Here is a 15,714-nt window from a genome sequence, read left to right as displayed (position 1 = left end):
AGTGCCAAAGAAGATGAAATACTTGAGAATTTATCTAACAAAGGACGTGAAAAATCTCTATAAAGAGAACTATGAAACTCTAAGAAAAGAAATAGCTGAAAATATTAATAAATGGAAAAACATACCATGCTCATGGCTGGGAAGAATCAACATTGTTAAAATGTCCATACTACCCAAAGCAATATGTAATTTCAATGCAATCCCTATTAAAGCTCCACTGTCATACGTTAAAGATCTTGAAGAAACAATACTTCATTTTATATGGAATCAGAAAAAACATCGAATAGCCAAGACATTACTCAAAAATAAAAACAAAGCAGGAGGAATTACGCTACCAGACCTCAGACTATACTACAAATCGATAGTGATCAAAACTGCATGGTATTGGCACAAAAACAGAGAAGTAGATGTCTGGAACAGAATAGAGAACCAAGAGATGAACCCAGCTACTTGCTGTTATTTAATCTTTGACAAGCCAATTAAAAACATTCAGTGGGGAAAAGATTCCCTATTTAACAAATGGTGCTGGGTGAACTGGCTGGCAACCTGTAGAAGACTGAAACTGGACCCACACCTTTCACCATTAACTAAGATAGACTCTCCCTGGATCAAAGATTTAAACTTAAGACATGAAACTATAAAGATACTAGAGGACAGTGTAGGGAAAACCCTTGAAGAAATCGGTCTGGGTGAATATTTTATGAGGAGGACCCCCCGGGCAATTGAAGCAGCTTCAAAAATACACTACTGGGACTTGATCAAACTAAAAAGCTTCTGCACAGCCAAGAACACAGTAAGTAAAGCAAGCAAACAGCCGTCAGAATGGGAGAAGATATTTGCAGGTTATGTCTCCGACAAAGGTTTAATAACCAGAATCCATAGAGAACTCAAACACATTAGCAAGAAAAGAACAAGGGATCCCATCTCAGGCTGGGCAAGGGATTTGAAGAGAAACTTCTCTGAAGAAGACAGGCGCACGGCCTTCAGACATATGAAAAATGCTCATCATCTTTAATCATCACAGAAATGCAAATCAAAACTACTTTGAGATACCATCTTACTCTAGTGAGAGTAGCCTATATCACAAAATCCCAGACTAGAGATGTTGGCGTGGATGTGGAGAAGAGGGAACACTTTTGCACGGCTAGTGGGAATGCAAATTAATACATTCCTTTTGGAAAGAGATACGGAGAACACTTAGAGATCTAAAAATAGATATGCCGTTAAATCCTGTAATCCCTCTGCTGGACGTATACCCAGAAGACCAAAAATCACATCATAACAAAGATATTTGTACCAGAATTTTTATTGCAGCCCAATTCATAATTTCTAAGTCATGGAAGAAGCCCAAGTGCCCATCTATCCATGAATGGATTAATAAATTGTGGTATATGTACACCATGGAATATTATGCAGCCTTAAAAAAAGATGGAAACTTTACCTCTTTCATGGTTACATGGATGGAGCTGGAACATATTCTTTTTAGTAAAGTATCTCAAGAATGGAAGAAAAAGTACCCAATGTACTCAGTCCTACTATGAAATTAATTTAGGGTTTTCACATGAAAGCTATAACCCAGTTACAACCTAAGAATAGGGAGAAGGGGGAAAGGGAGGGAAGGGAGGGGAAAGGCAGGTAGAGGGAAGGGGATTGGTGGGATTACACCAGCAGTGCATCTTACAAGGTTATATGTGAACCTTGGTAAATGGTCTGTTAAGCTAGTGAATGATGACCCATGAATATATCAATGTACACAGCTATGATTTAATAATAAAAAATAAAAAAATAAAATTTCAAAATATTCATAACATTTTACTGGAAAACTGCAAGCACAGAAATATAATTTAATTTTTTCATTCCAACCCATCAAGACTTAAATGAGAATACTTGTAGTAGTATTATCCATAGTGACCAAGACTAAAACACAAAGGAGTGTTTGGTATTGAAGAATGGCTGAATATATTGTGCTATTAGGCTTTTTATGACTTGGAATACATTAATTGTATGCTAGTTGACTTAGAAGAATTTCTAGGAGGTATTGTTAAGTGTAAAGAAAGCAAGATGTATAAAGGTAGGTATGATTGCATTTTTGTTAAACAGTGACTATATTCACAAATACACAATTGTTTATATAGAACTGTGTATACACACATTTACACTCACAAATAGAAGAAAATATGGGGGGGAGAGACACAAATAGAACAGTTCAAGTGCTGAATATAGGAGACAGAATGGGGTGGGACAGGGAAAGTCACTTTCAATTAATACAGTATAAATAGTATGAATCCATTTATGAAAAAAGTACATATTTGTAAATGTATAAATATATGTGTGCAAGGTTGAGCATTAAAATGATAATAATAACTATCTCAGGGTATTAGGATTTCAGGAATTCTTTTCTTTCTCTTCTATAATTTTCTATATTGAACCAACAAATTTTATATATATATATATATATAGTGAAAATGCAGCAATCACTTCATTGGAAGGAGAACATCAAAGCAACAAAAATAAGAGTGTGGAAGACTGCTTGGCAGCAGTCTTTTGGTTGGTCATTTGTGTTCCGTAGTTATAGCCTTAAAGGTAGACTAATGGATGTTTTTGTGTGATTCCCCCAATACATATGACATTTAACTGAAATGGAGAGGAAGCTAAATGTTTGGAATTAATAAGCTCAGGTTTTGCCAGGCATATAGCATAATGGAAGGAGAGATGTACAAAGGAGTTAAGGACATTTGCAGAATGCAATTAAATTATAATGACAAGTCTAGGCCAATATTAAAATGTAGATGAAAGATGACTGATAGTACAAAACAAAACAAAACAGTAGTATCAGTGGTTTTGGAATTTTGATGAGGTCAGAGATTAGTTGATTTGAGAATCTAGATGGAGTTGGAAAAATGAAAAGAAATGTCAGGGATTTGAAAGTACCTGTTAAGTTACTATACATGCATATACCCAAACAGTAGTCAGGAAAGTCTTAACACTAGAGATTTGTGGAATTGTCAACATCTGTGAAAGATGAAATCTTGTTGTAGTTCAATATGAATTTTTTAAAAATTCCCACCTCTAGGGCAGCACCTGTGTCTCAAAGGAGTAGGGCACTGGCCCCATATACCAGAAATGGTGGGTTCAAACCTGGCCCTAGCCAAAAACTGCAAAAAAAAAAAATTCCCACCTCTAAGGGTATATGAATCATCTAGTGGTCTTGTCAAAGTACAAATCCTAATTCACTAGGTCTTGGATGGATCCCTAGTGATGTGACCTGGTTGCTTGACCATAGTTTGAAGAGTAAAAGTAGAAAGTTGGTAGTAATTGAATTTTTTGTTAATCTTTAGCAGATGCTCAGTCAAAAAGTTGTTAAAAATATTATTCACTTGTACAAAAACTTGAACAATTGTAGAATATTTTGTTATGATAAATACAACATGTTAATACTAATTTTAGGGAAATTTTGTTAAAAAGAAGAAAGATCAAGGAAATTCTCTCACTATTGCAGAAAATAAAGTTATAATGAAATAGGAATGGTAGGTTTTCACTTATAAAAGAAAGATGAAGAAAGCTCTAAAAAAATGACACTTCAACTTTTGAGAACTCATTACTGAAATATCATTGAATGAGATCTGCACAATTATTTTGAGTTGTTTTAAGACAAACTGAATATATAAATGTGTTTTTGGAAAATAATACTTTATAAGATGGTCAAGTAATAAGAATATCAAGTAGACGTTCTCACCAGCCTCGTGATGCCCTGCTTGCTTCCTACTACTATCTATTTGATGTTTCTGTTGCCATTTTTAAAGTTGCACATACACACAGAAATGTGGACATATAAATGTTATCATATTGTATGGATTGTTTTTCTAACTATTACATTGGACTATTTTTGTCTCTTAACTTCTTTTTAAAACATATATTGTGAGTGATATTTCTCCTCTGTATATTTGAAAAAATGTGGCATTAATATTTACATTTAGGTAACAGTCACAGAGTATTTAAATATGAACTATCTCAATTTATAATTTAAATGTTTGAAACAATATTAGCTAACAATCTGGTCTTCATTTGAAGGTATAATTTCTCCACTCCTCTCTAGCTAAAAAATTTAGAGCCAGTGGCTGCCTACATTCAGGGATGAAGTTAAGTTAGAATTGGCTTCTGCTATTTCTCTCCAACCCGCTCTCCCATTCGTCAGCTGCCTTTTCAGAATCCTCATGAAGGGAAGGTGAGAACCTAATCAATGAGATCTTACTCATTGATCATTTGTAGCTGAAACTAACTTCCTCTGTCTTGGAATAGGCTATGGAGATTTCTGGCAGCCATGGTAATTTCTCCTCTCCTCTTTCTTATTAGTTCTAGCCAATAGATTGTGGGCAAAAAAAGTCACATGTTAGCCTGAAGATGCATTCTGTGAGGCATTCTAGGACTCACTCCTCACTTAACAACTTGAGACAGTCTGTGATGGAGATCCAGGCAGCATGAATTCCAAATAAAAATATATGCATTAGAGCTCTCTTTTAGCCTGTCCAGTTCCCTAAACACCCCCAACATACTGACATAGTTATAAAACTGGGGTGAAGAATAAACATTTGTTCAAATGATCTTGGCTGCTAGGGAGGCTGGGGTAGAATTTCTAGGGTCCAGGAGTTAGGGTTGCTGTGGGCTGTGATGCCATGGCATTCTACCTAGGATGACAGAGTGAGACTACAGTGCCAAATAAATAAATATTAAATTAGGAAGTCTAAAAAAATAAACATTTGTTGTTTTTAAGTCATTAAGATTTTTGTTTTGTTTAATATTCAGTGACCACAGTATAAACTAGACTCTCCATCCAGCCTACTACAGGATGTTTGGAGGATTCTCTGTAGGTTTTCATTACTTAAGAGCTCCCTGGCTTAGACCTTGCTGGGATGTGGATGATGCCTTTTGTTCTTCTGGCCTCACAGCTCTGGGGCTTAGTAATGATCCATCCTGAGTAGAGTAGGCTTATCTGGGTCTTCTTGCTCTTCTAGGCAGGACTGAGAACAGCTTCCGACTGCTTCTCACTCCAGTGTGTCCCAGTCTAGTCTATAGAAGACTCCTAAAATTTTATTTTAATTTTAAGTGTCTGCAAAAGAGATCATCTCCACCATAATTTAGTTTTTGCCATTTAAAAATAAAACTGTCTAATGATTAAAGATGTTGAGCATTTTTTCATGTGTTTGTAGGCTATGTGCCTGTCATCTTCAGAGAATGTATACAGTTATGATTTTAAAAAAATTAAGTAAAAAAAACAACTGTTGCTTTGCTCTTTTAAATGTAGCAAATGAGATCTAAATATCATAATAATTTGTAATCTGATTCGATGTATATAAATAAACTCTCCAAAATGTGTCGACTTAGAGTACTGCCTTTGTCCTTTAAACTTTTTTATTCTTTGTTCTCTATAGAATTCCATCAATATTTGCTATCATTTTTATACTTGAAATTCTTTGACTAATTTCTAACATTATATATATATATGCATGTATATGTGAATTTATATAAAATTATTTTTTCCTGGGATCTTAATGGTCTAAGAGTTAAATAATTCACTGCATTCAGTTATAATTGCAATTATTTTTGTAACCATTATTTTTATATAAATGGTAAACAGTGTAAAAATATATTTTAAATTTTGATTATTAAACAAGTAAAATTCGTATTTTCATTACATGTAGGTAGCTTTTGTCAGCTTATAATTGCACCAAACAATAAATGTAATTTATTGCTAACATGAGACATGGATCAACAATACTATTCCTATTTTTTAATAGATGTAAGCACTGAGGACTCTTGTTTACATATAATTAGATGGAAATTGAAGGTATTTTGATGTAGAATTGTTACTGTGTTTTTCAAATTCTTTTCTGTGTTTTTGCCCAAGCATAATAGGGCAATGGATCATCAAAATTATTTTTAATGATCTATTAAGGGTCAAATTATTTAAATCCTTAAGAAATACCAAGCTATCTGAATTGCAAAACAATTTGTTATCTACTTATTGGCATTATTTACATCAATTTTGAGAAGTAGCATGAAAAGATTTTTACAAAGTCTTAATGACTTAATTATGTTTGTTATCTAGAGGTGAACCATGTTTTGTATGGACTAAAGCTTATGCAAAGTAGGAATCATATTTTTTGCAAGAATATATAATTATGAACAGAAAATTATTTGTAAAAGTGTGTATTTACTTAATAAAAAATAGAATGTATAATAAATTACATTTTGAAGAAGTGGACAAAATGCCTGAAATTTTACAAGATCTAGAAAATAAGATACTATTCAAGTTAATTAACTAACACACATCTATAATTATTTTGTTCTCTATAATTTTTGGCTATAAGCCTTTTGATATCTGTTCATATGATAATTATTTTTAATACTACTTTCTATAAATAAAGGAGAGAAATAATGTTATCATTATTCTAGCATAGTTGGTAAAATTTTATTTTCTATTGTTGATAATTTTATGAAGTTCTTCATAGATGACAATGGTTATTGGTAATCTCATTAATGATTTAGAATTGAGGTCAGAATTTGAAAATTACTAACTAAATTTCTTTCATATGGGTTTGGTAGGATTTCAGCATAATTTAATTTCTTTATTGGGGTAGTGATTAATCTCAAGTTGTACTTTGATGTATTTCACCTATCCACCATGTGTTAGCATTTTATCGCTGTTGCATTTGCTTTTTAGGTTGTTTTTGCAAAGAAAGCAATTTTGTAGGTAGTTTTTTTGGATATACCAGATTTCATCAAGACAAGATATATTTAAATACTAAGATATATTAGTTTATACACTACATTTTTCTTAGTCCTCTAGGGTGCTATAAAATACCATGAATTGGGCAGTTTATTTCTCACAGTTCTGGAGGCTGAGATGACCCATCCTGGTGCTAGAAGATTGGGAGTCTGATAAAGGTCCTCTTCCTGGTTCATGGATGGCATATTATCATTGGGTCCTCACCTGGTACAAGGGGCAAATGAACTCCTTGTAAGTTCATTTGCAAGGGGCAAATGAACTCTTTGTAAGAGAATAATCTCATTCACTATCCTGTTCACGGACTAAACTAATTTTAGTTTTTTTTACTACTATAAACACTATTCAAAATAAATCCTCTGCACATATTTATTGGTAGGCTTTGATTATTATTTATGCTATAGTTTCTGGGCATTATTTAGTTATTTTAGAACTTGAGGTATTTTATTCAAGTATAATTTTCTACATGGAGTTTTTATGATACATTCTTGGCAAAATTGATTACTCCTATCTTTGTGACCCCTTGTACCCAATGCGCCTGTAATACTTGAACTTATTTTTTATCATCTCTATCTGCGAGGCTCACAGCTATTTTTTATGTAAATAAAAGCCAGTTCAATATAGAATATTTTTTAAATAAAGCCTTATTCTAAAATATTACAGTTAATAATTTTAAAGGGATTTAAACTTCTGTATATTTTAGCTAATAGTCAATAAAATAATGATAATAGTTAACATTTATTGAATACTTGCAATGTACTTTGCATGCTGTTAAATATTTAATCCCCATTTATCCCTGTTTTACACACAGGAATATTTTACACAAAATAAAAACTTTGCCCAAGACTGAAAGATTAAGAGGTCAAGCCTGAATTTTACTTTCAAGCAATTGGATTGCAGATGCCTTGCTCTACATTCTTAGAAGACAATAAAGCCATGACACAAAGCATTGAATTTAACAGGGAATTCTTGTTCTGTGGTAATTATATTATGGGGTAGTAAATAGCAGGGGGAATGAATTCCAACAGTAGCATGTTCACATCCCACTTCCAATATGTAATACTCATGAGGGAAATGTGCTTACCCTCTCTGAGACTTAGTTTTCTTACTTGTTAAGGAGATAAGAAAAAAAGTCACAAGTTTATTGTGAATGATAAATTGAATAAAGAATATGGAACGCTTAATGCAGCATCTGGCACATAGCAAATGCTCCTTAAATAGTAGCCACATTATGGTTCTGTTTATTTTGGTGGTGAAAACACTCCCATACTTGACCATGAACCACAAAGAAAACTGATTAGGATATAAAGAAAAGTGAAAGACTCTTTTGTAGCATTTCTTGTTACAGCTTGACGTGAATTTAACTACAGGCACTTTATGCTATATTTTATGTCTCTATCCATAATATCAAGCACAATTCTAGATGCATAGTAAAAACTGATTAAATAATTACTGGATTTAAATAATATTATAGACAATATCCATGTCTTAAAGAGGTTGAAATGGGCTTCCTCAGACCTAAAATAGTCTTTTCATTGTTAAATACCAAATTCAGTCCTTAAATCACTCATAACTTACATTGTCTTATATATGAATTTACATCTTTTTTCTTTATTTTTCACTTTCTATATATAGACCTAAATATTGTACATAATTTCTACCCCAGGATAATAGACTTTCTAAACAGAACATTTAAAAATAAGACAAAGGAATGAAGGAGAAGATGGCAGCCGAATAACAGCTTCCCTGCAACTGGGCATGGTGAGTCTGGGGAGATAAGACTCCAGGCATCTCTGGCTGGTGAGATATGCCTATAATCATCCCTTTGAGGATACAGGGAGTCAGCAAGGTACTTCTGGACCCCAAGAGGAGGACAAAAACAGTGGAAAACTGGCAAGTGGTTGTGTGTGTTCGATGGACCTAATCCTGCCAGCAACCATAAGTACAAGCAGCAGTGAGACTGCAAACTGGAAAGGCCTTACCTGTGAACTATTTCAGTGGTTCTGGACTTGGCATTCAGTTGAACTGCCTTGGGAAGAGCTTGAGAAGGAATGCGGAGAAGTTTGGGCATTCTCTAGGGCTCCAGACTAAGCCACTGAGCTGGACGGAGCTAATAGTATTAGCCTGTGGGCCCCAGGGAGCCATTGTGAGAGAACTGTCTTGGCAAGCTCCGCCCTCAGGATCGCAAAGCAAGGATCGGGCAGGAACTACTAACCTAGTGACTGAGCAGCCTAAAGGCAGGGACTGAGCTGCCTTACAGCCTTCACCATCATGGGCAGAGTAAGATGGTTTTTGGCACACTGGAGCCTCGGGCTGTTGCCCTGGGTAGAGTGCTGGCATCACAGCACATAGCAACCTCAAACTCCTGGGCTTAGCACCACCTGGACCTCCATAAGACCTGTGCCCACTGGGCCTCCACATACATTGACCAGGAACTGCGGGAACCACACAACCCTGCATCCTCACTCCCTCCTGTAACATCCCTGCCTCCACACTGGCCCACAGGTCTGGCCAGGGACACTGGTAGCTGTGTGCCCTCCAGAGCCCTCCCTGCATCTGTGCAGAGCCCTTCTCCTGGCCAGAGACTGCTGGAGCCTTGGGAACTCTGTGCCAAACTCACTGGGTGCCAGGTACTCCCAGAACCATGCGCACCACCTCCTGCCCTGTTGCTGGATCCAGGTGTATCACACTCCGGAGCTGCTTCCACAACCAGAACTCCCTAGCTGGGGCAGCCCCAGAGCAACTACACAGGATCACTCCCTACAAAGATCCAGCAACACTAGAGTGATCCCGCTGGGGTCTAATCTTGGAGAGACATCTCCCCAAATCTGAGGATGGCCAGAGGCAACAGTGAAAAACAATCATGAGGTGAAATCAACAGAAAAACTCTGGCAATGTGAATAATCAGGGTAGATCAACTCCCCCAAGGATCAATGGGGCAGACACAGCACAAGATCCCATGCACAAACAAATAGTTGAGATGTCAGAAATCAAATTCAGGATCTGGATAGCAAATAAGATAGAATTAGAATTCCAAGCAGTCACCCAAAAGGTATCTCAAGAATTCAACGAATTCAAAGACCAAATGACCACAGATATTGACAAATTGAGACAAGAAGTTGCAGCCCTCAAAGATCTGAGAAACACAGTAAAATCCCTCAGGAATAGAATGGAACAAGCAGAAGAAAGGATTTATGACATTGAAGATAAAGTTTTTGAATGCCCCAAAACTCTCAAAGAGGAAGAGAAATGGAGAGCAAAAACAGATCACTCTTTCAGAGAACTCTGGGACAATTTCAAGAAAACTAATATTTGTCTTATAGGGATCCACGAAAGTGACAAAGTGACTTCACAAGGAACAGAGTCTCTTCTCCATGAGAAGAGAGCTTGGGGAGAGCTTGAGAAGGAATGCGGAGAAGTTTGGGCATTCTCCAAAGAATGAAGGAGAACTTTCCACACATACCAAGAGATTCTGAAATTCAGATAGAAGACAGTTTCAGAACTCCAGCATGACTCAACCCAAATAAGACATCCCCCAGACAAATCATAATCAATTTCACTAAAGTTAATATGAAGGAGAAAATTCTGAAAGCAGCCAGATGAAACAAAACCATCACCTACAAGGGCAAGAAAATTAGAATAACTGCAGATCTCCCTGCTGAAACCTTTCAAGCTAAAAGAGGAAGGTCATCAACTTTTTTTTTTTTTTATTCTTGGGGATTCATTGAGGGTACAATAAGCCAGGTTACACTGATTGCAATTGTTAGGTAAAGCCCTCTTGCAATCATGTCTTGCCCCCATAAAGTGTGACACACACCAAGGCCCTACAACACTCCCTCATTCCCTCTTTCTGCTTCCCCCCCATAACCATAATTGTCATTAATTGTCCTCATATCAAAATTAAGTACATAGGATTCATGCTTCTCCATTCTTGTGATGCTTTACTAAGAATAATGTCTTCCACATCCATCCAGGTTAATACGAAGGATGTAAAGTCTCCATTTTTTTAAATGGCTGAATAGTATTCTATGGTATACATATACCACAGCTTGTTAATCCATTCCTGGGTTGGTGGGCATTTAGGCTGTTTCCACATTTTGGCGATTGTAAATCGAGCTGCAATAAACAGTCTAGTACAAGTGTCCTTATGATAAAAGGATTTCTTTCCTTCTGGGTAGATGCCCAGTAATGGGATTGCAGGATCAAATGGGAGGTCTAGCTTGAGTGCTTTGAGGTTTCTCCATACTTCCTTGCAGAAAGGTTGTACTAGTTTGCAGTCCCACCAGCAGTGTTAAAGTGTTCCCTTCTCTCCACATCCACGCCAGCATCTGCAGTTTTGAGATTTTGTGATGTGGGCCATTCTCACTGGGGTTAGACGATATCTCAGGGTTGTTTTGATTTGCATTTCTCTAATAAATAGAGATGATGAACTTTTTTTATGTGTTTGTTAGCCATTCATCTGTCGTCTTTAGAGAAAGTTCTATTCATGTCTCTTGCCCATTGATATATGGGATTGTTGGCTTTTTTCATGTGGATTAATTTGAGTTCTCTATAGATCCTAGTTATCAAGCTTTTGTCTGATTGAAAATATGCAAATATCCTTTCCCATTATGTAGGTTGTCTCTTTGCTTTGGTTATTGTCTCCTTAGCTGTACAGAAGCTTTTCAGTTTAATGAAGTCCCATTTGTTTATTTTTGTTGTTCCAATTGCCATGGCAGTCTTCTTCATGAAGTCTTCCCCCAGGCCAATATCTTCCAGTGTTTTTCCTATGCTTTCTTGGAGGATTTTTATTGTTTCATGCCTTAAATTTAAGTCATTTATCCATCTTGAATCAATTTTTGTGAGTGGGGAAAGGTGTGGGTCCAGTTTCAGTCTTTTACATGTAGACATCCAGTTCTCCCAACACAATTTATTGAATAGGGAGTCTTTCCCCCAAGGTATGTTCTTGTTTGGTTTATCAAAGATTAGGTGGTTGTAAAATGTTAGTTTCATTTCTTGGTTTTCAATTCAATCCCAAGTGTCTATGTCTCTGTTTTTGTGCCAGTACCATGCTGTCTTGAGCACTATGGCTTTGTAGTACAGACTAAAATCTGGTATGCTGATGCCCCCAGCTTTATTTTTGTTACAGAGAACTGCCTTAACTATACGGGGCTTTTTCCGGTTCCATACAAAATGCAGAATAATTTTTTCCAAATCTTGAAAGTATGATGTTGGTATTTTGATAGGAATGGCATTGAATAGGTAGATTGCTTTGGGAAGTATAGACATTTTAACAATGTTGATTCTTCCCATCCATGAGCATGGTATGTTCTTCCATTTGTTAATATCCTCTGCTATTTCCTTTCTGAGGATTTCATAGTTTTCTTTATAGAGGTCCTTCACCTCCTTCATTAGGTATATTCCTAGATATTTCATTTTCTTTTAAACTATGGTGAAGGGAGTTGTGTCCTTAATTAGCTTCTCATCTTGACTGTTATTGGTGTACACAAAGGCTACTGACTTGTGGACATTGACTTTATATCCTGAAACATTACTGTATTTTCTGATTACTTCTAGGAGTCTTGTGGTTGAGTCTTTGGGGTTCTCTAAGTATAAGATCATGTCGTCAGCAAAGAGGGAGAGTTTGACCTCCTCTGCTCCCATTTGGATTCCCCTTATTTCCTTGTCTTGCCTAATTGTATTGGCTAGAACTTCCAGCACTACGTTGAATAGTAAAGGTGACAGAGGACAACCTTATCTGGTTCCAGTTCTAAGAGGAAAAGCTTTCAGTTTTACTCCATTCAGTAAAATATTGGCTGTGGGTTTGTCATAGATAGCTTCAATCAGTTTTAGAAATATGCCACCTATGCCTATACTCCTCAGTGTTCTAATTAGAAAAGGATGCTGGATTTTATCAAATGCTTTTTCTGCATCTATTGAGAGGATCATGTGATCTTTATTTTTGCCTCTGTTAATATGGTGGATAACGTTTATGGACTTGCGTATGTTAAACCAGCCTTGCATCCCTGGGATGAAGCCTACTTGATCATGATGAATGACTTTTTTGATGATAAGCTGTAACCTGTTGGCTAGGATTTTGTTGAGAATTTTTGCATGTATATTCATGAGTGAGATTGGTCTGAAATACTCCTTTTTTTGGGGTCTTTTCCTGGTTTTGGTATCAGGGTGATGTTTGCTTCATAGAATGTGTTGGGGAAGATTCCTTCTTCCTCAATTTTTTGGAATAATTTCTGCAGTACAGGAATAAGCTCTTCCTTGAAGGTTTGATAGAATTCTGGAGTGAAGCCATCTGGACCAGGGCATTTTTGGTTGGAAGATTTTTTATTGTTACTTTGATCTCAGTGCTTGAAATTGGTCTGTTCAGGAGCTCTATTTCTTTCTGGCTGAGTCTAGGGAGAGGGTGTGATTCCAAATATTGATCCATTTCTTTCACATTGTCAAATTTCTGGGCATAGAGTTTCTGGTAGTATTCAGAGATGATCTCTTGTATCTCTGTGGGATCAGTTGTTATTTCCCCTTTATCATTTCTGATTGAGGTTACTAGAGATTTTACTTTTCTATTCCTTGTTAGTCTGGCCAATGGTTTATCTATTTTATTTATTTTTCAAAAAACCAACTCCTTTTTTCATTAATTTTCTGAATGATTCTTTTGTTTTCAATTTCATTGATCTCTGATTTGATTTTGGATATTTCTTTTCTTCTACTGAGTTTAGGCTTAGATTGTTCTTCTTTTTCCAATTCCATAATATCTTTTGTGAGATTGTTGATGTGCTCTCTTTCAGTTTTTCGAATGTAGGCATCTAAAGCGATGAATTTTCCTCTCCAAACTGCTTTTGCAGTATCCCACAGGTTTTGGTAGCTTGTGTCTTCATTGTTGTTATGCTCAAGGAAGTTAATGATTTCCTGTTGTATTTCTTCCTGCACCCATCTGTCATTCAACAGAAGATTGTTTAATTTCCATGCCTTTGGGTGGGGTCGAGCGTTTTTGGCAGAGTTGAGTTCCAGCTTTAGTGCATTATGGTCTGAGAAGATACAAGGTAAAATTTCAATTCTTTTGATTCTGTTGATATTTGTTTTGTGTCCCAGGATATGATCAATTTTGGAGATTGTTCCATGGGGTGATGAGAAGAATGTATATTCTTTATCTTTGAGAATGGAGTGTTCTATATGCGTCTATCAAGCACAGTTTTTCTAGGGTCTCATTTAAATCTCTTATATCCTTGTTTAATTTCTGTTTAGAGGATCTGTCCAGCTCTGTAAGAGGAGTGTTAAGGTGCCCTGTTATTATGGTACTATCAGATATCATATTGTTCAGACTGAGTAAAGTCTGTTTCTAGAATCTGGGAGCATTTAAATTGGGTGCATAAATATTTAGAATTGAAATGTCTTCTTGTTGTATTTTTCCCTTGACAAATACAAAGTGACCATCTTTGTCTTTTTTGACTTTAGTTGCTTTAAATCCACATGTATCTGAAAATAAGATTGCAACTCCTCTTTTCTTCTGAATTCCATTTGCCCGAAATATTGTCTTCCAACCCTTGACTCGGAGCTTTAATTTGTCTTTTGAAGCCAGGTGTTTTTCTTGCAGACAGCAAATGGATGGCTTCTGTTTTTTAATCCAGTCAGCCTATCTATGTCTCTTCAGTGGGGAATTCAAGCCATTAACATTTACTGAGATAATTGATAAGTGTGGTCATATTCTATTTGTCTTATTTTGTGAGAGTCCATTGCTTAATTTTATCTTTTGCATCAGTGTGGAGGTTAGGTTCTCTCCTTTAATTTCTGAGTTCTTACTTTGCTGCTGATCCATTGTGGTGGTCAGTGTGCAGAACAGGTTGAAGTATTTCCTGTAGAGCTGGTCTTGTTGTGTCGAATTTCCTCAATGTTTGTATATCCGTAAATGATTTGATTTCTCCATCAATTTTGAAACTTAGCTTAGCAGGGTACAGAATTCTGGGCTGGAAATTGTTCTGGTTTAAGTAGATTAAAGGTAGATGAACATTGTCTTCTTGCTTGGAACATTTCATTAGAGAAGTCTGTGGTCACTCTGATGGATTTGCCCCTCTAGGTCAACTGGCGCTTACTCCTGGCAGATTGCAGAATCTTTTCTTTTGTCTTGACTTTGGACAGGTTCATCACAATGTGTCTTGGAGAAGCTCGGTTAGAGTTGAGGCGACCTGGGGTCCGATAGCCCTCTGAAAGCAGTGTGTCAGAATCTTTGGTGATATTTCAGAAGTTTTCTTTTATAATATTCTCTAGTATGGCTTCCATTCCTCTGGGGCATTCTTCTTCCCCTTCTGGTATTCCTATAACTCGTATGTTGGAACACTTCATAAAGTCCCATAATTCTGACAGTGAATGTTCTGCTTTCTCTCTCTTCTTTTCTGCCTCTTTTACTATCTGAGTTATCTCAAAAACTTTGTCTTCTACCTCTGAAATTCTTTCTTCTGCATGGTCTAACCTGTTGCTGATACTTTCCATTGCATCTTTAAGTTCCCTAATTGACTGTTTCAATTCCTTCAGCTCTGCTATATCCTTTTTATTTTCTTCATATCGTTCATCTCTTATTTGATTCTGTTTTTGAATTTCCTTTTGGTTATTTTCCACTTTATTAGCAGTTTCCTTCATTGTTTCCATCGTTTCTTTCATTGTTTTCAACATATGTATTCTAAATTCCCTTTCTGTCTTTCCTGACATTTCTGTATAGGTGGAATCCTCTGCAGTAGCTACCTCATGGTCCCTTGGCAGGGTTGTTCTGGACTGGTTCTTCATGTTGCCTGGAGTTTTCTGCTGATTCTTCCTCATGGGTGATTTCTTTTATCTGTTTCCTTGCCCTAATTTTCCTTTTACTTCCTCTTGCTCTTTAAGTTCTCGTGCCTGTGGAAGTTGCAGGCGGGTTTTGACGGATTGAACACACGTGACCACTTGCT

Source organism: Nycticebus coucang, chromosome 7, assembly GCF_027406575.1.
Source record: "Nycticebus coucang isolate mNycCou1 chromosome 7, mNycCou1.pri, whole genome shotgun sequence".
Taxonomy (NCBI): Eukaryota; Metazoa; Chordata; class Mammalia; order Primates; family Lorisidae; genus Nycticebus; species Nycticebus coucang.
This window is presented reverse-complemented; position numbering follows the sequence as displayed.